A 21513-nucleotide genomic window follows, 5' to 3' on the forward strand; every position below is an offset into this window, starting at 1 on the left:
GTTGAGGTTTACCCATGTTGACAATTACAGGCCTCTGTAATATTTTCAAGTGGGAGAACTTGCACAATTAGTGGTTGACTAAATACTTATTTGCCCCACTGTAAAAGAGGCCAATAAACAGGAAGTGACATCAGAATGCACAAAAGTTATCCAATTTGTACAGGAAGTGGCCCAGGAATGCCCCAAAACCAGCCAGAAGACTCCAATAAACCAGAAGTGACCCCCAATAATGTCCCAAGGTTAACAGGAAGTGACGTTCATTTGCTGCCACCTTCCCACTTCAAATGGACTAGACGTCTAGCGCCATTTTGGTAGGGGCTATGAAAGTTCTTTTCACACAGTGGTATGAAAATGTATCTGAAGACCTGGAATCAAGGATTGTTGATTTGTATAACGCTGGGAAAGGATACAAAACCATCTTTAAAACTCTGGATGTTCATCAATCGACAGTCAGAGAAGTTGTCAACAAATTGAGAGAGTTTGGCACTGTTGCTTCTCTCCCAATGAGTGGCCGTCCACCAAGATGACGCCAAGATTTCAGCACAGAATACTCAGAGAGATAAAAAACAACCCTAGAGTGTCTGCTAAAGACTTACAGTAATCACTGCCACAGCCCAATATCTCAACTATATGTAAAACTATGGCCAAGAATGGTGTTCATGCAAGGACTCCGCGGAGGAAGCCACCGCTGTCTAAAAAAAAATTGTTGCTCGTTTAATGGTTGCAAAAAGGCACTTGAACACTCCACAGAAGGTTTGGCAAAATATTTAGTGGACTGATAAAACCAAAGTTGAATTGTTTGGGAGTCATGTGTGGAGGGAAATCGGAACAGCTCACACCTCATCCCCACCGTGAAGCAAGGTGGAGGGAGCATCATGATTTGGGGCTGTTTTGCTACCTCAGGGCCTGGACAAATTGCAATCATTAATGGAAGAATTAATTCAAAAGTTTTGCAGGAAAACCTGAGGCCGTCTGTCAGACAGTTTTAACTAAAAAGAGGATGGATGCTGTAACAAGACAATAATCCAAAACATGGAAGTAAATCAACTTCAGAATGGTTCCAGAAAAAAAAAATACACGTTCTGGAGTGGCCAGGTCAAAGTCCATGCTCGAACCCCATTGAGATGCTGTGGCATGACCTCAAGACAGCGATTCACGCCAGATATCCCAGGAATCTGATTGAACTACAGCAATTTTGGAGAGAAAAATGGGCCAAGATCGATGTGCCAGACTGATCTGCAGCTACATGAAGCGTCAAGTTGAAGTTATTGCTGCCAAAGGGGGGGCCACAAATATTAAATGTGATGGTTCACTCACTTAGTTTTTCCCTTTCTGTCATTGTTTGCCTACTATCCTCATTAAAATATGAAAACCTATTAATGTTTGGGATGTTTTAGTAAAAGCATACACTATTTTTTCATCTGTGTGATTTTGACAAAGATTAGATCACATTTGATGGTGATTTTATGTAGAAATGTGAGAAATTCCAAAAGGTTCAGATACTTTTTCACACCACTGTACTTTTGGCATGAATTAAAATTTTCTGATCACTAGTAGATGCCTTCTATTGATGAGCTCATTTAAATTCACAGCAGGAGAATGATCGGACGTCTATCACCGTCAATGAAACAAAGTGATAAATCTCATCAAATTTGTTTCTTTGATTGAATCAACATTTGATATATACTGCCCCTTAGTGGTCGTATGGGTGGGGTGCAGAAAGCAACAAGCAGGGGAGATGAAAAACTTCAACGCAACGAACGTTCAATGAATGGGATTCGTTCATATTCGTGTAGATTTTGGGATTGACTTTTGGTATTGACCAAATAATTCTTTTCCACCAAGATTTGCAAATAAATTCTTTAAAAACCAAACAATGTGATTTTCTGTTTTTTTTTTCCACATTCTGTCTCTCGTGGTTGAGGTTTACTTATGTTGACATTTACAGGCCTCTCTAATCTTTTCAAGTAGGAGAACTTGCACAATTAGTGGTTGACTAAATACTTATACGCCATGACTTTAACGAGATATTATTGCGTACTTACCTTGTTTCAATCCAAGAACTCCATGTAACATGTATCACTGAGTGTCAAGACACAGCTGTGAATGGCCACAGCTGGATTTTTGGGGGATTTTATGAGTGAAACATGGTCATATAATAAGGGTTGTGATGCAGAAATCGCAGACATCAAGGAGTGGTCGAGATTTTCTTTTTCATATATTTAGCCTTTTAAACATTTTTTTCAATTTTTCTTTGTTTGGATCGATTATTTATCATCTAACATATTGGGAAAAATGCGACAGTAACAAAAAAAAATACAATTAAGCGATAGTTATGAGGTAGATATCCGTGACTTTTTTTACAGACGCCAAAATTTTCATTGTGACGTAATTTGTTTAAAAGTTTTTAAAATACTGTATGCGAGTGAATAATTTTTTTAAGTCTTTTTTTTTTTTTAATGTAGGCATCAATTAATGATTCTAAGCTAAAAATAACTGACATTTTAAATAATAAATATAATTACTTCCCTTCTTTTTATGGCTGGGTTGAAAACAAAAGCGGTTACGCGACGTCTGTAAACGGGGGTTTTCAGGGTAAAACGGGCAAATGAAAAATAGTTCGGGGGCTTCATGCGCCATGAATTTACTATGGCAGCATATAGCCATTGTTCTATCAAACACAACAATTGTTTTGGCTTTTTCAGGCTTCTCTGTGTTTTCCGCCATATGTTAGATATTGCTATTGAGCCTGAAAATATAGGTAATCTCTGCATTTGGTGATTTTTGTGCACATAGGCGGATCTACTATTCAGGCGAAGTAGGCGATCGCCTTAGGCCCCCAACCAGTAGGGGGCCCCCAACCAGCTGCCCTTGCAGCAGTTCAAGAATGTTTTTTTTAACGGAGTGTAAAGCTTTCGGTTAGCGGTTTAGCGAACGTACCTCCGGTGAACATTTCAAAATAAAAGCACGTCATGTTCGTCATATAAATAACGATTTCTGGAGTTAATCCCACATACTTCAGAATTAATATTGTAATATGTTGAGCAAATACTACAAAATACAAATTCTACACTAAGAATAGCTTTCAAATGACACTCTTTATGACAAATATGATTGGCAATGAATAATTATTATACTACTATTATATATATAGTAGTATACTATGATAATAATGCTAGAATTTTTTTTTAAGACTTGTTTTGAACAATGTTGTAAAGGCAAAGTCAGAGTTCTGAATCTGTTCACTTTCCATTCTTTTGCACTAGTAAATGCTATCAGCATTTAACCTCATTGTTTATTTGTGATTCATTATTGTTATTTACATGATTATTTGTACTTTAATAAAGAATTTAAGTGTTCCAAAATGGTTTTGTGAAATAATGAGCATCAACAAAAATGTCGTTGCTAAATTAGTAAAAAAAAAAAAAAAAAGAAAATTATTAGATAGTCGACTAATGGTAAAACTAGTCGGATGAGTAATCAGGAGAAAATTTGTCGTTTAGGACAGCCCTAGTGTACCTGAACATATTTCCTCCACACCCTTCTCACCTTTTTAACCCTTGACCCATTAAGAGGGCCCCTGGATATGTTCGCCTTAGGCCCCAAAATTGTCAAGTCCGCCACTGTTTGTGCATCAAGTGTAAAATCTAAGAATTTTATAGCCATTTTCAGTTTTGTTATATAAAAAAATCATGAATCGGGATTTTATAAGGGAACAACTTTGATATATATATATATATATATATATATATATATATATGGGGTCGCGTTAACCGGATATTTTCCGTCGTTGACCGGTTTTTTAAAATGGTGACGGAAAAAGCTGAAGTCCGTCCGTCATTTTGACAGGTTGCAATTCACACCCCAGACCACAGGGTGGCGAGTTAGCATATTAATTAGCTATTGTCTCTCTTAATGCATGACGTCGTTGGCTCTTCTGTCAGAATATTGTAGCGTCACCGGGGTCTGGCGGCGGCACCGTGATTGACACATCAACGCGAGGTTCTTATTGGTGCACCCGGTGTGCCAGTGCGTCATCCAATTGATGGACAAGATTGCCACCTGTGTATCGACCCCAATCACATGACGTCACAACTCCGCCCCCCTGACTGGAGCCGCCATATCGTCATGTTTACACATTACCGCTACGTACATGCCTCCTATTACAGCGTGTTTTTCTGCTCGTTAATATTAATAATCAAAATGGTGAAGGCGTGTGTGGCGGTTGGTTGCTGTAACAGAGAAGATAGACGGAGAGACTTAAGTTCTACCGTATTCTGAGAGACCCGAAGATGAGAGCGCGATGGACTGCTGTAATTCGACAAGAAATCTGGGCACCAAACGATCACCACAGACTATGTAGTAGTCATTTTATATCTGGTAAGATGCATTTAATATATATTTAGAATATTTTGGGCTGACAACCACAATTAAGATCATTGTGTGACGTTGGTGATTGGGGTCTATATCGTTGCCTCTTTTTCTTTGGGGGCGGAGTTGTTGGCGGTAAGCAGAGTAAAAAGGGAGAAAAATATCACGACTTCCGTGTCTAATTTTTCGCCGCCAAGCAAGCATTACAATATTAATTAAAAATGAATAAAAACTAAACTATTGAATATGTCATCATTATCATTTTAAAAATTTAAGTGACGGGTAAAAATAGACTATGACCGGATTTTTATGACCCTGTCAGTCAAAATGACAGACAACGAAAATGTCTAGCGCAACCTCTGATATATATATATATATATATATATATATATTTTTTTTTTTTTTTTTTTATGCCGCTGCTCATGGAGACTCAGATATGCCTAAGGTAGGTGCCTGTTTTTGGTTTTAGGTCGGTAGCAGCTTTGGTTTTAAAAATATTTGAATTTGAAGTTTTTGAAAATAGGCCTTCTACAGATCGGGCCTCTGCCTCGTGTCATGTCAATATAATATGAAGTCTCTTCACAGAGCTAAAGAGTTGCATTTGGCTCCAGAGCCGTGGGTTGCTGACCCCCGACCTATTGTATTGGTCCGTTGCATTTGGAACGATGGCGCCCCCCTTGTGTAATTGATGGTATGGTAGCTGCAAATGTTGCACTAATCAACTGACACCTATCAGGTGTGTTGAAATGGAAGTGAGAGGCTAGAATTTTGACCACCTAAACCGTTTGAACACTTTAATACACTTACAAGATTTACGAGCACGACTTACAACCACTGACCACTTACAAAAACTCAAGTCACTTATCCTCACCAATATTTGGATTGTGAACCTGCTTGAAAATGCCTGGATCGCGATAAACAACAACTGGATCATCATCAGAAGGTGCGTCGGAAATTTGATACCCCTATTCGGCCGGCTACTTGGTCATCGAAAGCCGGTACAATGAGAGAAAAAAAAATATCTATTTTGAAAATTGTTACCAAAAATTGTCGTTTGGTAAAATTATATAACATTTCGAGTCTTGTTATGGGAGATTTTTCCCCCACATTTTAAGAAATGTGTGTTTTTTTTGGGGGGGGGGTCCTATTTTTTTTTTTTTTTTAATTCGTTTAAAGAAGTTTTATATATTTTACAGTCTATGAACTCCAAGAATCAAGCCCTCATTTTTTTAAGGAAAAAAATCTAATTTGACAATGGCAGAGCGAAAAAGATGCTGCAGTCCTCCCTGGTAGCCACTAGAGAGCAATGTTGTACACTACTTTCACTTGATTTCTGACTCTTTCAAGGTACTCCACTCATGCAGTGTTATGTATGACAAATTTTCGTACAGTTAAATTAAATTATAGTTTAGCAAAGTTAACAGAGAGCGATATGTCAGTGCCGTTGACGGTAATAGACGTCCAAATCAATTTTGACTGGGAGGAGTGAATAAAAATTCCCAGTTAATCTGTACATGGACGTCTATTACCGTCGATGGCAAGCAACGAGTTCAAGAGCTGATCGTACGTCCATCACAAAGACATAACCACTTAAATGATGATATTGTTATTTTACATATTCTTGATGTATTTCTAAAATGGCTGCCATTGATGACTACAGACGGACCAAACTTGCTTTGAAAATGAACTTTTAACTTTAACCATAAATTAACCTACTCATATGACCACTTCCAACGCTCAAACTAAGTGAACACACCAACAACCTCCCTACTGTTCAAACGGCTTTAATTTTATTTCATAAATCGACTATTAGCTGGCAATGACAGCGATAGACGTCCAATTTATTGGCTGGCATGTATTGGCATCGAGTCTTAAATTGGCTATTTTCCCAATGGAGTTTGGTCATGGCGCATGTTTTCTTCCCCGAGTGTTACTTTTAACTCGCTGGCTGCCATTGACGGCGATAGACGTCCAAAGTGGAGTCAGTAGCAGCTAATAGGCGCTCTTTAAAAGGTCATTTTAAGTATGTTTTGATGGGAGGACCGCGCCCCTCCCTCATTGACTTGCGCCACATGACTTTGCCGGCGGATCGCCATGGCAACAGGTCGCCCATAGCGACGGGGTACCGCTCCATCGCCGCCGGGCGGGGGCGCGCACGGATACCACGCGCGCGCGCCAGGCTGAGGACAAGCTCAAGCGGCGGCGGCGGCAGCTCGCGCGGAATCGGGCGTCGAACCGGCGGCAACGGCGTGATGGCGGCCTGACGGAACCGCGGCAGAAAACGAGCAACAAATCAGACGAGCCGCAGGTCAGTGGAACTCGCGGGCGCGTGTACGAAAATGAGATTTTTGCATGATATTTGCATGCTTATTATTAGTACTTCGTTTGGTCAAAAACAAAATTACAACATGAGGACATACGCATATTTGAAACCAATTCACGTTTCGATTGGATCACAATTTAATTGTATAAATTATTGGTATTACACACATTTGTTATCGTTTTTTTTTCAATGGAATCTTAACTATAAGATATTTCTAATATGTTGAAATGTTTTTATTTTGATTTAACAATTCATACATAGTATTCATTTTTGTATCATAATGTGATTCTATTATATTCCTTTTACCGGTACTAGTTATTTATAGATTTAAAATGAATGCTTTTATTCTCTGGAGACAAAATTTGGATATTATTGCTATATTGTCTTTTTACTCTGTTTTGATCATAAAAAAATCACACAAATGATATGTTCATTACACCATTTTCGGATACTGATATTATACGGTATTTTGGTGATATTTTGTATGTATATTGTTATTTTTTTCTATATTGACATTTTCTCTTTGTACTGCATATGGTGGAAAACACTCGGGTGACTTGAAGTTCCGCTCTGAGGCCCCCAATTAAGCCAAATTTCAAAATGTCCTAAACGCATGTGTGATACATCATTGGAAAGCTTAAAATCTCAATTTTCTGGGGGGAGAAAAAGTTTGATTTAAAAAAAAAAAAAAAAAAGTTTTTTAAACGGAAAAACCCAATCTGGAGTTGAGAGCACGCGAGACCAGAATTACAGACGCCATGACTTTAACGAGATATTATCGCGTACTTACCTTGTTTCAATCCAAAAACTCTATGTAGCATGTATCACCGATTGTCAAGAGACAGATGTGAATGGCCACAGCTGGATTTTGGGGGGATTTTATGGGTGAAACATGGTAATATAACAAGGGTCACGATGCAGAAATTGCAGACATTAAGGATGGTCGAAATTTTCTTTTTCATATATTTACTAGGGCTGTCAAATGATTAAAATTTTTAATCGAGTTAATTACAGCTTAAAAATTAATTAATCGTAATTAATCACAATTCAAACTATCAATAAAATATGCCATATTTTTCGGTAAATTATTGTTGGAATGGGAAGATAAGACACAAGATGGATATATACATTCAGCATACGGTACATAAGTACTGTATTTGTTTATTATAACGATAAATCAACAAGATGGCATTAACATGATTAACATTCTGTTAAAGCGATCCATGGATAGAAAGACTTGTAGTTCTTAAAAGATAAATGTTAGTACAAGTTATAGAAATTTTATATTAAAACCCCTCTTAATGTTTTCGTTTTAATGGTGTTATGGTGTTATGGTAATAAAATTTGTAAAATTTTCAATCAAAAAATAAACTAGTAACCCACCATTGTTGATGTCAATAATTACACAATTCTCATGGGTGCTGAAGCCCATGAAATCATTCACACCCAAGCGCCAGCAGAGGGTGACAAAACTCCAAAAAACACAAGTAACAAGTGGATATTGCACTGTGCTGTCATTTTAATCTGTTTGAGCGGGTCTTGTGCGTTAATTGTGTTAAATATTTTAACGTGATTAATTTAAAAAATAATAATTTTGACAGGCCTGATATTTAGCCTTTTAAACTTTTTTTTTTTCAATTTTTCTTTGTTTAGATCGATTATTTATCATGTAACATATTGTAGAAAATGTGACAGTAACAAAAGAATTCCATTAAGCGATAGTTATGAGGTATACTTTTTTACAGACACCATTTTTTTCATTATGACGTCATTTGTTTAAAAGTTTAAAATATGCGAGTGAATAATTTTTTTAAGTCGTTTTTTTTTAAATGAAATATTAGACATCAATTAATGATTATAAGCTAAAAATGACAGATATTACCGTATTGGCCCGATTATAAGACGGCCCTGATTATAAGACGACCCCCTCTTTTTCAAGACTCAAGTTTGAAAAAAGACTTTTTGAACACCAAATTAATTTTTATACAGAAAATAATTACCGTACATCCGAAACAATTGATTATAACAATATATTTGAGAGAAAAAGCATGTTATTTTGCCTCATTCATATCTTAATATCTGAACATTTAAATATGTAAACTGCAATCACATTCGGAAATGAATGGCTTCTGGTTTTTGAAATGTAAATCAACCAATCTATTGTGATAAAACAACAAAATTGCAATAACTGCATTAACCATCAAAGTGAAGTCTAGCTATAACTGTAGTCTTGAAACAAATCTGAATACGGAAAAACATTGCAATAAAATCATGCAAACTGGTTAAAATAGTAGCTGAGATCTGTCATGACAGAAAATCGCTTCAATGATATCTAGCGCCATCTAGCGTCGTGAATGGGGAGAGTAGCTGAGATCTGTCAAGACAGAACATCGCTTCAATGATATCTGGCGCTTTCGCGCGTCGTGACTGGGTATAATGTCTAGACCGCAAATATAAGACGTTTTTCAGTCTTATTTCAATGCAAAAAACACTGTCTTATATTCGGGCCAATACGGTAATAAATAATAATAAATATAATTCTTTTTATGACTGGGTTGAAACCAAAGCGGTTGCGCGACGTCTGTAAATTTTTGGGTTTCCAGGGTAAAACGGACAAATTAAAAATGCGCTATGAATCTGCTGTGGCAGCATATACACATATTGTTCTATCAAACACAACATTTCTTTTGGCTTAAAATACAACAGTTTATTTTAAAGAGGGGTGCAAGAGCAGAAACTGCTTTTTAAGCCTTATCTGTATTTTCCACCATATGTATGTATGGTGGAAAACAATCAGGTGACTTGAAGTTCCGCTCTGAGACCCCCAATTTGGCCAAATTTCAAAATTGTCCGATATGGATGTGTGATACATCATTGGAAAGCTTAAAATATCAATTTTCTGGGGGAAGAACATTTTTGAACGGGAGGGCATTTTGGAAAAAAAAAACAAAAAAAAAAAACAATACCCTAACTGGAGGTGAGAACACGCGAGAGCAGAATTAAACACGCCATGATTTTAGCAAGATATTATCGCGTACTTACCTCTTTTCGATCCAAAAATTCCATGTAGCATGTATGCATGTATCACCGAGTGTCAAGACACAGCTGGATTTTAAGGGTGAGACATGGTAATATAACAAGGGTCGCGATGCAGAAATTGCAGACATCAAGGAGCGGTCGAGATTTTCATTTTCATATATTTACCCTTTTAAACTTTTTTTTTTTTTTTTTTTTGGATCGATTATTTATTATCTAACATATCATGGAAAATAATACAATACAAAAAAAATACAATTTAGCTATAGTTATGAGATACCTATCCGTGACTTTTTATACAGACGCCATTTTTTTCCATCGTGACATAATTTGTTTAAAGATTTAAAAATATTTTTAAGTCATTTTTTAAAAAACGAAATATTAGAAATTAATAAATGATTCTAAGCTAAAAATGACAGATATTTTGAATAATAAATATAATTACTTACCTTCTTTTTATGGCTGGGTTGAAACCGAAGCGGTTGTGCGACGTCTGTAAACGAGGGTTTTCAGGGTAAAACGGACAAATTAAAAATAGTTCGGGGGCTTCGTGCGCCATGAATCTGCTATGGCAGCATATAGACGTATTGTTCTATCAAACACAACAGTTGTTTTGGCTTCAAGTACAGCAGTTTATTTTAAAGAAGGGTGCAAGAGCAGAAACTGCTTTTTCAGTCTTGTCTGTGTTTTCCGCCATATATATTTCCATTGCATTACATGATGTTATATAGTACAATATTAATAATAGTATTTTATATGCATTACACACCCGTGGTCAAAAGTTTTGAGATACTTTACCATTCACTTTGATGACAGTGTCTCATAGATAGATAGAATGTTTACATATGTATATCTGCGTACAGTGCTGGCCAAAAGTATTGGCACCTCTGCAATTCTATCATATAACGCTCAATTTCTCCCAGAAAATGGTTGCAATTACAAATGCGTTGGTAGTAATATCTTCATTTATTTTGCTTGCAATGAAAAAACACAAAAGAGAATGAAAAAAATAATATATCATTATCATTTCACACAAAACTCCAAAAATGGGCCGGACAAAAGTATTGGCACCCTCGGTCTTATACTTGGTAGCACAACCTTTCGACAAAATAACTGTGAGCAACCACTTCTGGTATCCATCAATGAGTTTCTTACAATGCTCTGCTGGAATTTTACACCATTCTTCTTTGGCCAACTGCTCCAGAATTGAAGGGTGCCATTTTCAGATCTCTCCACAGGTGTTTTATGGGATTCAGGTCTGGACACTGGCCACTTTGGAAGTCTCCAAACCATTTCCTAGTGCTTTTTGAAGTGTGTTTTTCGGGTCATTTTTCTGCTGGAAGACCTGTGACCTCTGAGGGAGACCCAGCTTTCTCACACTGGGCCCTACAGTACGCTGCAAAATTTGTTGGTAGTCCTCAGACTTCATAATGCTATGCACATGGTCAAGCAGTCCAGTGCCAGAGGCAGCAAAACAACCCCAAAACATCAGGGAACCTCCGCCATGTTTGACTCTGGGGACCGTGTTCTTTTCTTTGAAGGCCTCGTCTTTTTTCCTGTAAACTCTATGTTGAGGCCTCTTCCCAAAAAGCTCTTCTTTTGTCTAATCTGACCAGAGAACATTCTTTCAGAACGTATTTGGCTTTCTCAGGTATATTTTGGCAAACTCCAGCCTATTTTTTTATGTCTCTGGGTTAGAAGTGGGTAGAGTCCCTTTTCATTCAGACGCCGGCGGATAGTACGGGTTGACGTTGTTGTACCCTCGGACTGCGGGACATCTTGAACTTGTATGGATGTTCGTCGAGGTTCTTTATCCACCATTCGCACAATCTTCTGTTGAAATCTCTCGTCAATTTTTCTTTTCCGTCCACATCTAGGGAGGTTAGCCACAGTGCCATGGGCTTTACACTTATTGATGACATTGCGCACGGTAGACACAGGAACATTCAGCTCTTTGTAGATGGACTTGTAGCCTTGAGGTTGCCCCATCCTTCCTCATAATTTTGCTTCTCAAGTCCTCAGACAGTTCTTTGGTCTTCTTTCTTTCCTCCATGCTTAATGTGGTACACACAAGGACTAGTGTTGTTAATAACGGCGTTACTAACGGCGTTATTTTCTTCAGTAGTGAGTAGGGTGACCATATTTAGATTTCTAAAAAAAGAGGAGCCTCAGCCCGGCCTCAAGATACTTGAATTTTACTCCAAGTTCACTCAAAGATGCCTATATCACTTTAATATATTTAAAGTGTGCCCCCTCACTCTGGATGGAAAAATGCAGTTTGAAAAAAAAAAAAAAAAATTACTTAAAAAAAAATATATATATATATATTTAATGCAGACCCATAGAAATGTAGTCCAGTCAATACACATACACACAGTAGGCTATGTGCCAACTAAACATTTTTATAAATGACTATCACGACAATTGTCCTTGACAAATTGTTATTACCATTCAATTGAAGTTCTCATTCAATGTTCTAGATTGCACACAAACAAAAACCGAAATAGACTGACAAACTATTCAATCAGCATGTTTCCAAACGTAGCAGTTCAAAACTACGTTTCCCATAATGCCTAGCGCGGTTTAGCTTACTGATAGCTAGCTGAGGCAAAAATCAAACTTTGCTATATAAGTTTACAATCATCGGCAGCGCGCCGATGCGACACCAAACGGGATTTTACAGTCAAAGCTCCGATAGAAGTCAACAGTTGCCATTATATACGTATTTATCATTAAAAAAAAAAAAAAAAACTTCAGGCATTGTGACCAAATCGTCAACCCAGTAGATGGCGGTAATGCCTCATGATAGGGGTAAACTGCCAACAAAAACAAGAAGAACTACTACTTCCCTCCATTCTCGTAGGAGCCATGTCAACTGCTGCCACCCAGCGGTCGGCGGGATTCTCTTCAAATTGGTCCCGTGAAAAATCATAAAAACCGGACATTTTTATGATTTTATAAAACCCACCCAGACCACGAGGACACTACGTGAAAGTAGGACTTGTCCGGGCAAAAGAGGACGTTTGGTCACCCTAGTAGTGAGTAATCTAATTAATTACTTTTCTCATCTTGGCAACGCCGTTATCGTTACTGAGGCGGGAAAGGCGTGCGTTACCATGCGTTGCAATGTTGGTTGACTGACGCGATAAAAGTCTGGAAAAAGACGGACTCACGGAGACGAGAGAGCAGAGCAGGAGTGGGGAGGAGGCAAGGGACGCCGTTGCCAACGCGATGCTACTATGCTAGGTGGCTCCAATAATACTGGACTGTAGCCGATAGCCTAGAAAGTACGCCCACATGATGCTTCGGTAGATATCACATATATACAGAACTAGATCCAAATGACAGACACGGCGACATTACCCTAATTTTCGCACTATAAGGCGCACCTGACTATAAGCCGCCCCCCACCAAATTTGGCACGAAAACGGCATTTGTTCATAGATAAGCCGCACTGGACTATAAGCCGCAGCTGTCCTGTAGTATGTATGTATTATGGGATATTTACACGAAAAGGATATTAACCAGAAATACTTTATTTGACATCGGCGTCATACCAATTACTTTGAACCAATTGGCTGCAAAGCTTCATTGCTTCAAGAAGTTTAATTTGGCCATCACTGTCAAACAGTCAACCTCTTCTGCCACCTGCTGTCAACACTGTTGTCCAACATGCCTCCGAGCATGCATTGCAGCGCTACAGATGTGTATATACAATCAAAATTCATGTCCTGTGCTAATAATTTCTTCAGTTACTGTTCCAGTTGTTTCATTAATTGCTAGTTATGGTATTTGGTAACACTTTATTATAGACAGTGCTGCCATAAGACTGTCATAATTATGACATGACACTGTCATGAGCATTTATGAATGCTTATAACAGATGGTATTTAGTGGTATCCGGCAAATTATCTCACTTTTGAATGGAGTTAAAAGATCCAAGCTGGACATAAATTGAGTTATTGACATAATTTGCCGGATGTCACTTCACAACATAAGCATTCAGTAATGCCCATGATACTGTCATGTCATAAGTATGAATGAATGTCTTATGACAATGTTATGATGGCGCTTTGTAATAAATTGTTACCTATTAACCCAAATAAATCTTCAAATAAGCCGCACTGGACTATAAACCGCAGAATTCAAAATGAAGGAAAAAAAGTAGCGACTTATAGTCCGAAAATTACGGTAGATACATTAGTAAACAGCCGCCATCTTAAAGCAGTAGACTTCTCAGGAAGGCTCTGTTGTAGAGAACCTTCCAAGAGAACCTAAGTAACTTTTTATCTAAAATACTCCTAAATCGGCAAAACTTAAATCTATCTTTAAATGATAAAACAGTTTTAAAACTTACACATGTCGAATAGACAGAAGGGAATTAATGCAATCATGGGAACAATTTTAACAACTTTAACGGTTGATTCTAGGGCTGTCAAAATTATCGCGTTAACGGGCGTTAATTTTTTAAATTAATCACGTTAAAATATTTGACGCAATTAACGCACTCCCCCCGCTCAGGCAGATTTAAATGACAGTACAGCTTGTTAATTATGTTTTATGGAGTTTTGCCGCCCTCTGCTGGCGCTTGGGTCCGACTGATGACCCATGAGCATTGTGTAAGTAATTATTGGCATCAACAATGGCGGGCTACTAGTTGTTTTTTTTTGATTGAAAATTTTACAAATTTTATTAAAACGAAAACATGAAGAGGGGTTTTAATATAAAATTTCTATAACTTGTACTAACATTTGTCTTTTAAGAACTACAAGTCTTTCTATCCATGGATCGCTTTAACAGAATGTTAATAATGTTAATGCCATCTTGTTGATTTATTGTTATAATAAACAAATTGTCCTTATGTACTGTATTTTGAATGTATATATCCATCTTGTGTCTTATCTTTCCATTCCAACAATAATTTACCGAAAAATATGGCATATTTTATAGATAGTTTGAATTGCAATTAATTGCGATTAATTACAATTAATTAATTTTTAAGCTGTAATCAAATCGATTAAAAAATGTTAATCATTTGACAGCCCTAGTTGATTCACAACATTAAACGACTTCCACACACAGCAAAGGTTACTATCTAGTTATCGCAATATCCGCAATACCCGTGTCTAGTTAAGTTTAGGGCAAAGAATTGGGCTAGAGCCAATTGTCCCCAAAACCCTTTAAACTTCATTGTGTGACCCGTGTTTTTTTTTTTTTTTTGAGAAAAAAAACATGAAAATCACCACCAGTAACTTTACCAAGTAACTAATTACTCTTACATTCAGGTAACTGAGTTACTAACCCAATTACTTTTTGGGAGAAGTAATTTGTAACTAATTTTTTAAAGTAAGATTAACAACACTGACAAGGACAGAGGTTGAGTCTACCTTAATCCATTTTAACCTACTGCAAGTGTGATTTAGTTATGGCAACCACTTCTTATGTGCCACAGGTAAGTAACAGGTGCTGTTAATTACACAAAATAGAGACTAGTATATCACATAATTTTTCAAAGGGCGCCAATACTTTTGTCCGGCCCATTTTAGGAGTTTTGTGTAATTCTTAAAAAAAAAAAAAAATCCATTCTCTTTTGTGTTTTTTTTCATTGCAAGCAAAACAAATGAATATATTACTACCAAAGCATTTGTAATTGCAATCATTTTCTGGGAGAACTTGAGTTGCAGGGGTGCCAATACTTTTGGCCAGCACTGTATGGATTGGACGTCTATCACGGTCAATGGAAGCCAATGAGTTAACATGGAATTAGAAAAATCACAACTTTTTAGCACGACAAGATACTCATTTATTCTTTTTAGATTAGGACTTTTTGCTTTCCCATCTTCAAATGCACTCACTGTTCGATTCCGTCATCAGACAGGCGCCCTTCTCCCGTGTTCCCGGCGTGGTCCCGCCCCCCCGCGCCGGCCAGAGCGCTGGAGCCGCGACGCCCCAGTATGGACGTGCCCAGGATGGCCGAGGGCCTGTTCAGCAGCACGCTGTCGTCGTCGGGCGGCGGCCAGCACGCGGCGTCACACCTGACGCTGGAGCAGAAGGCGGCCTTCGTCTTCGTGCTGCTGCTCTTCATCTTCCTGGCGCTCCTCATCGTGCGCTGCTTCCGCATCCTGCTGGACCCCTACCGCAGCATGCCCTCGTCCAACTGGACCGACCACACCGAGAAGGATACCTTCGACTATCGTATCGTCTAAAACCGGGGTTCTCAAACTTTCAGGGTCTGGGGGGGAAAAAACCACCATGTAAACCCTTAAATGGAATCAAGGGGGGCTGCTGTTTATACCAGAATAACCCACATTATGTATAGTTAGTTCTAGTTTCTTCCTGGTCCCGCCTCTTTCTCCTGATTGGCTGGAAGATGACCCGGGGAGGTGGTTGAACAGTTGAGAATTGCAAGACGATACCACATGATGAATCAATCAATCAGGAAGTACCGTCTTGCATGCAAGGCTATTAGCCCCTCCCACAAGCTTGAAAAAATAATAACGGCAAAGAATGCATATTTTTTTGAAAAAAAAATTAAAAAATCATGTTTTAAGACTAGTTTTATTCTTTCAAGATAAAAGTAAATATAGTCAGGATGAAGTCAAATTTAATCAGGGTGAATTGTTGCAATTTTGCAAGATTTACGTGAGATTTTGTCGCGATTAAAAGTCATTTTGTTTGGTTATACAGTGACAATCCCATTGGAGTCCGGCGGGATAAAAAGTCGTAATCGTACAAGGTTGCAGTTAAATTTTGTGGTGCTATAGATGATAATTGCATGAGAATTTGGTTGGATTTTGTTGAAATAAATGTATTCATTTTTTTTAAAAACAATATCTGGGTGAAAAGTCTTACGGTTTAGGGTTAGAATTAAGTCAGATTTTGTCAGGATAAAATGTCAGAAGTTAACATGAGTCAAGTCGTAAGACCTCATAACTGTATGAGATATATGTCAGATTTTGTAGGGGTATATCGAAATCTTAAAAGGTTTCACTAGGGTGCAAAATCGTTATCTCAAGGGAATAAAGTTGGATTTTATCGGTATAAAATGTCGGACATTAACGGGATTTAAGTCGTAAGACTTCATAACTGAATGAGATTTGTGTCAGATTTTGTAGGGTTAAAATTTGTAATCTTGGAGGGAAAAAAATCAGGTTTCACCTGGGTGAAAAATTGCAATCTGATAATGTCGGATTTTGTCGGGATAAAATGTCAGAAATTAACAGGATTTAAATTACACTTTGACACGCTAGATATCCAGGATTGTACAAAAAAAATTGTCAGATTTTTTAAGGATTAAAAGTAGCAATCATGGGAAAGAAAGGTTTCACCTGGGTGAAAATTTGTAATTTTATGAGAATAAAGTCTGATTTTGTCAGGAAAAATCCTGTTAATTTCTAACATTTTAAATTGTACTTTGACAAGCTAAAAATTCAGAATCGTATAGGAATTCTGACAGATTTTGTAAGGATTAAAAGTCAGTCAGGTTTCACAGGGGTGAAAAATCGTAATCTTGTCGGATTCTGTTGGGATAAAAAGTTCGGAAATTAAGTGGATTCAAATCCTAAAACTTGACAGCTGTATGAGATTTCAGATTTTGTAAGGATTAAAAGTTGTAATTTTGGGAAAGAAAGGTTTCACCTGGGTGAAAAATCGTAATCTTATGAGAATAACGGCAGATTTTGTCTGGATAAAATGTCGGAAGTTAACAGGATTTAAATCGTAAGACTTCATAACTGTATGAGATTTGTGTCAGATTTTGTAAGGAGTAAAAGTCGTAATCTTGGGAAAGAAAATTAGGTTTCACCTGAGTGAAAAATTTTAAGAACATAAGGTCGGATTTTGTCAGGATAAAATGTTGGAAGTTAACATGATTTAATGTGTAAGACTTCATAACTGTATGAGATTTGTGTCAGATTTTGTAAGGATTAAAAATCATACTCTTGGGATTGAAAATCAGGTTTCACCTGGGTGAAAAATTGTAATTTTATGAGAATAGGGTTGGATCTTGTCAGGATAACATGTCGGAAGTTAACAGGATTTGATTCGTAAAACTTTTTAAGTGTATTAGATTTGTGTCAGATTTTGTAAAGATTAAAAATTGTTATCTTGGGAGAGAAAAACAGTTTTCACCTTTGTGAAAAATGGTAATTTTGGTGGATTTTGTTGGGATAAAATGTCAGAAATTAACAGGATTTAAGTTGTACTTTGACATGCTAAAAATTCATAACTGTATGAGATTTATGTCAGATTTTGTAAGGGTGAAAAATTGTAATCTTGTCGGACTTTGTTGGGATAAAATGTCAGAAATTAACAGGATTTAAATTGTACTTTGACACGCTAAAAATTCATAACTGGGATTTAAGTCAGATTTTGTAAGGATTAAATGTAGTAATCTTGGGAAAGAAAATCAAGCTTCACCTGAATGCGAAATCGTAACCTTATGCGAATATGGTTGGATTTTGTCGGGATAAAATGTTGGAAATTAACAAGACTCTGACCTAAGTTATATAAGAATTCTGTCAGATTTTTCAAGGATTCTTTTTTTTTTTAAAAACGAGTTTCAACAGGGTATCAATTTTCAACCTTTAATTTTTAAAAACCTACCCTAATTCTGCAAAACTATCGTCCCACATTCTCTCCAAAACACACCAAAAAAATCAAGACCTCCGTGACGATCTGAGGAAACGTCACATCACCGTTCCTTGCCGCCATCTGGTGGCGTGTACAGACATTTCCGAAGTGTATTTCGGCAAAACCCCAGTTTGAGAACCGCCGGTTTTAGCTCCTCAGCCTCCAGGAGCGCCCCCGGGACACGCCCCCTTCCCCCCATCCTCCATTTGTGGACTACCTCGTTCCGCCATTTTGTGTGTGGACGTCAAAACAGGGTCAAACCGAGTTTACATGCCAGCGTCTTTGCTAGATTTAGACAATCACCGTTGTCCCGCCCACTCCTTCGCCTTCTTCTTCTTGGAGCGCTCCCTTTAACGTCAACCCTTTGAACAAAGTCGACAGTGCTGTTACCGTGTGCCTCCACATGTTGTCTCGTGTGGTTTTCGTCACGTGACGTCCGTGTTCCTCAAGCAGGGTCACTGCCGGCCGGCATTCGGAGTTCCGTCCGAGCCTTCGCCAAATGACGACACGGCTTTGCGCCTTATCGCGGAGGTGGGAGGGGCTATAGTCACATGACTTGACTTCAATTTATGGTCTGTTTTTGAGTTGAAATGACTTTTTAATGTGCCACATGGGAGTTTGCTATACTCTCTTTGTGTATGTTTCTATTGTGTTTACTACTAGTATCGGTACCGATACCGATACAGTCTGAAAATGACATCGGTTGAGCTTTTGTTGCCTTACCCAAGATGGTCGTTTGGCATCCAGGCATCTTTCTGCTGTGAATTTAAATGCGTTTATTGCTAATAGCCAATGAATATTTGGTTTGTTTGTTTGTTTTTATGCATTTGATGACAAATTTTGAGAGAAAACTTTAATATTTTTTGGTCAAATTTGGTACACTCATGAAGAAAGACATGCTAATCAAGCTAAATGAGTATTTTTTCAATTTGGGCCTTTCATTTCCATGTCATCGACAACTGAATCCTGATTGATTAGATGGTAAACATGCTAGCTAGCTAGCTACCAAATTTGAACAAAAAGTACAGCATGATTTAGCATATTTGTGTTCACCAATCTCCTGTGAGTGTTTGGTCACCATGGTAACCATACACAATCGTACATGTTGGTGTCATTTGTACAGTGTATCACAAAAGTGAGTACACCCCTCAGATTTCTGCAGATATTTACCGTAATTTTCGGACTATAAGCCTCTACTTTTTTCCTTCATTTTGACTCCTGCGGTTTATAGTCCAGGGCGGCTTATTTGTTGATTTTTTTTTTTTTTTTTTTTTGGGGGGGGGTTAATAGGCAACACATGCCTCCTAGCATGCATTGCAGCACTATAGATGTAAATAGCAATCAAAATTCATCATCTGTGCTAATTATTTATTCAGTTACTGTTCCAGTTGTTTCATTAATTGCTTGTTATGGTATTTGGTAACACTTTATTTGACAGCAGCGTCATAAGACTATCATGGGCATTAATGAATGCTTATGACAAATGTCAGTCAATAAGTGTCATCTGACAAATTATGTTACTAACTCCATTTATGTCCAGCTCGGATCTTTTACATCCATTCAAAAGTGAGATAATTTGCCGAATAACACTAAATGACATCTGTTATAAGCATTCATTAATGCCCATGACAGTGTCATGTCATAATGACAGTCTCATGGGGCCACTGTCAAAGTGTTACCAAACAACATGACTAGCAATAATGAAACAACTGGAACAATAACTGAATAAATAATTAGCACAGAACATGAATTTTGATTGTTATTTACATCTGTTGCGCTACAATGCATGCTAGGAGGCATGTTGGACAACAACAGTGTTGACAGCACGTTGCAGAAGAGATTGACTGTCTCCCCCAAGGGAGCAGTGATGGCCAAATGAAGCTTCTTGAAGCAATGAAGCTTAGCAGCCAATTGGTTCAAAGCTTCATGGTGGTTCATTTGGTCTTCTGACTGTCGTATGATGCCGCAGTCTAATGAAGTGTTACCGGTTAATATCTTATGGTGTAAATATCCCATAATACAGTGAGGACAGCTGCGGCCTATAGTCCAGTGTGGCTTATCTATAAACAAATGCTGTTTTTGTGTCACATTTGGTGGGTTGCGGCTTATAGTCAAGTGCGCCTTATAGTGCGAAAATTATGGTAAGTATATCTTTTCATGGGACAACACTGACAAAATGACACTTTGACACAATGAAAAATAGTCTGTGTGCAGCTTATATAATAGAGTTCATTTATTTTCCCCTCAAAATATAGCCATTAATATCTAAACCCCTGGCAACAAAAGTGAGTACACCCCTTAGAAACTACATCCCTAAATGTCCAAATTGAGTACTGCCTTAGTGAAGGTTGCCCATATTAACATACAACATGTCAACTGTCAATATTTTGTGTGGCCACCACTATTATCCAGAATTGCCTTTACTCTCCTGGGCATGGAGTTGACCAGAGCTTCACAGATTTCCAGTGGAATGCTCTTCCACTCCTCCATGATGACGTTGCGAAGCTGCCGGATATTTGAGACTTTGCGCACCTCCACCTTCCGCTTGAGGATTCCCCAAAGATGTTCTATTGGGTTGAAGTCTGGAGACATGCTTGGCAAGTCCATCACCTTTACCCTCAGCCTCTTCAGTAAAGCAGCTGTCATCTTGGAGGTGGGTCATACTAGAACACTGCCCTGTGACCCAGTTTCTGGAGGGAGGGGATCATGCTCTGCTGCAGTATTTCACAGTACATGTTGGAGTTCACGTTTCCCTCAGTGGAATGTAACTCTCAAACACTGACAGCACTCATGCAGCTCCAGACCATGACATTCCCACCACCATGCTCGACTGTAGGCATGACACACTTATCTTTGTACGCCTCACCTTGTCGCCGCCACACACGCTTGAGACCATCAGAACCAAACAAATTAATCTTGGTCTAATCAGACCATAGGACATGGTTCCAGTAATCCATGTGCTTTGTTGACATGTCTTAAGCAAACTGTTTGCGGGCTTTCTTGTGTACCGTCTTCAGAAGAGGCTTCCTCCTGGGGTGACAGCTATGCACACCAATTTGATTTAGAGTGCGGCATATAGTCTGAGCACCAATAGGCTAACCCACCACCTCTTCAATCTCTGCAGCAATGTTGACAGCACTCCTGTAACGAGT

At 38.1% G+C, this 21513-nt stretch overlaps 1 protein-coding gene across 2 annotated transcripts in view; it reads left to right on the top strand.

Moving 5' to 3' along the window:
- The first annotated feature begins 5130 nt into the window (after nt 1-5130).
- Nucleotides 5131-21513, top strand: part of ptpn23a (protein tyrosine phosphatase, non-receptor type 23, a) — a 59800-nt gene continuing 43417 nt past the window's right edge. For both annotated transcript variants that reach the window (XM_057834097.1, XM_057834098.1), the window contains exon 1: nt 5131-5314. The gene's annotated coding sequence lies outside the window, so the exon portion shown is untranslated. The remainder of the gene's footprint in view (nt 5315-21513) is intronic.

Source organism: Corythoichthys intestinalis, chromosome 4 (genome assembly GCF_030265065.1).
Source record: "Corythoichthys intestinalis isolate RoL2023-P3 chromosome 4, ASM3026506v1, whole genome shotgun sequence".
In the NCBI taxonomy this organism is placed as follows: Eukaryota; Metazoa; Chordata; class Actinopteri; order Syngnathiformes; family Syngnathidae; genus Corythoichthys; species Corythoichthys intestinalis.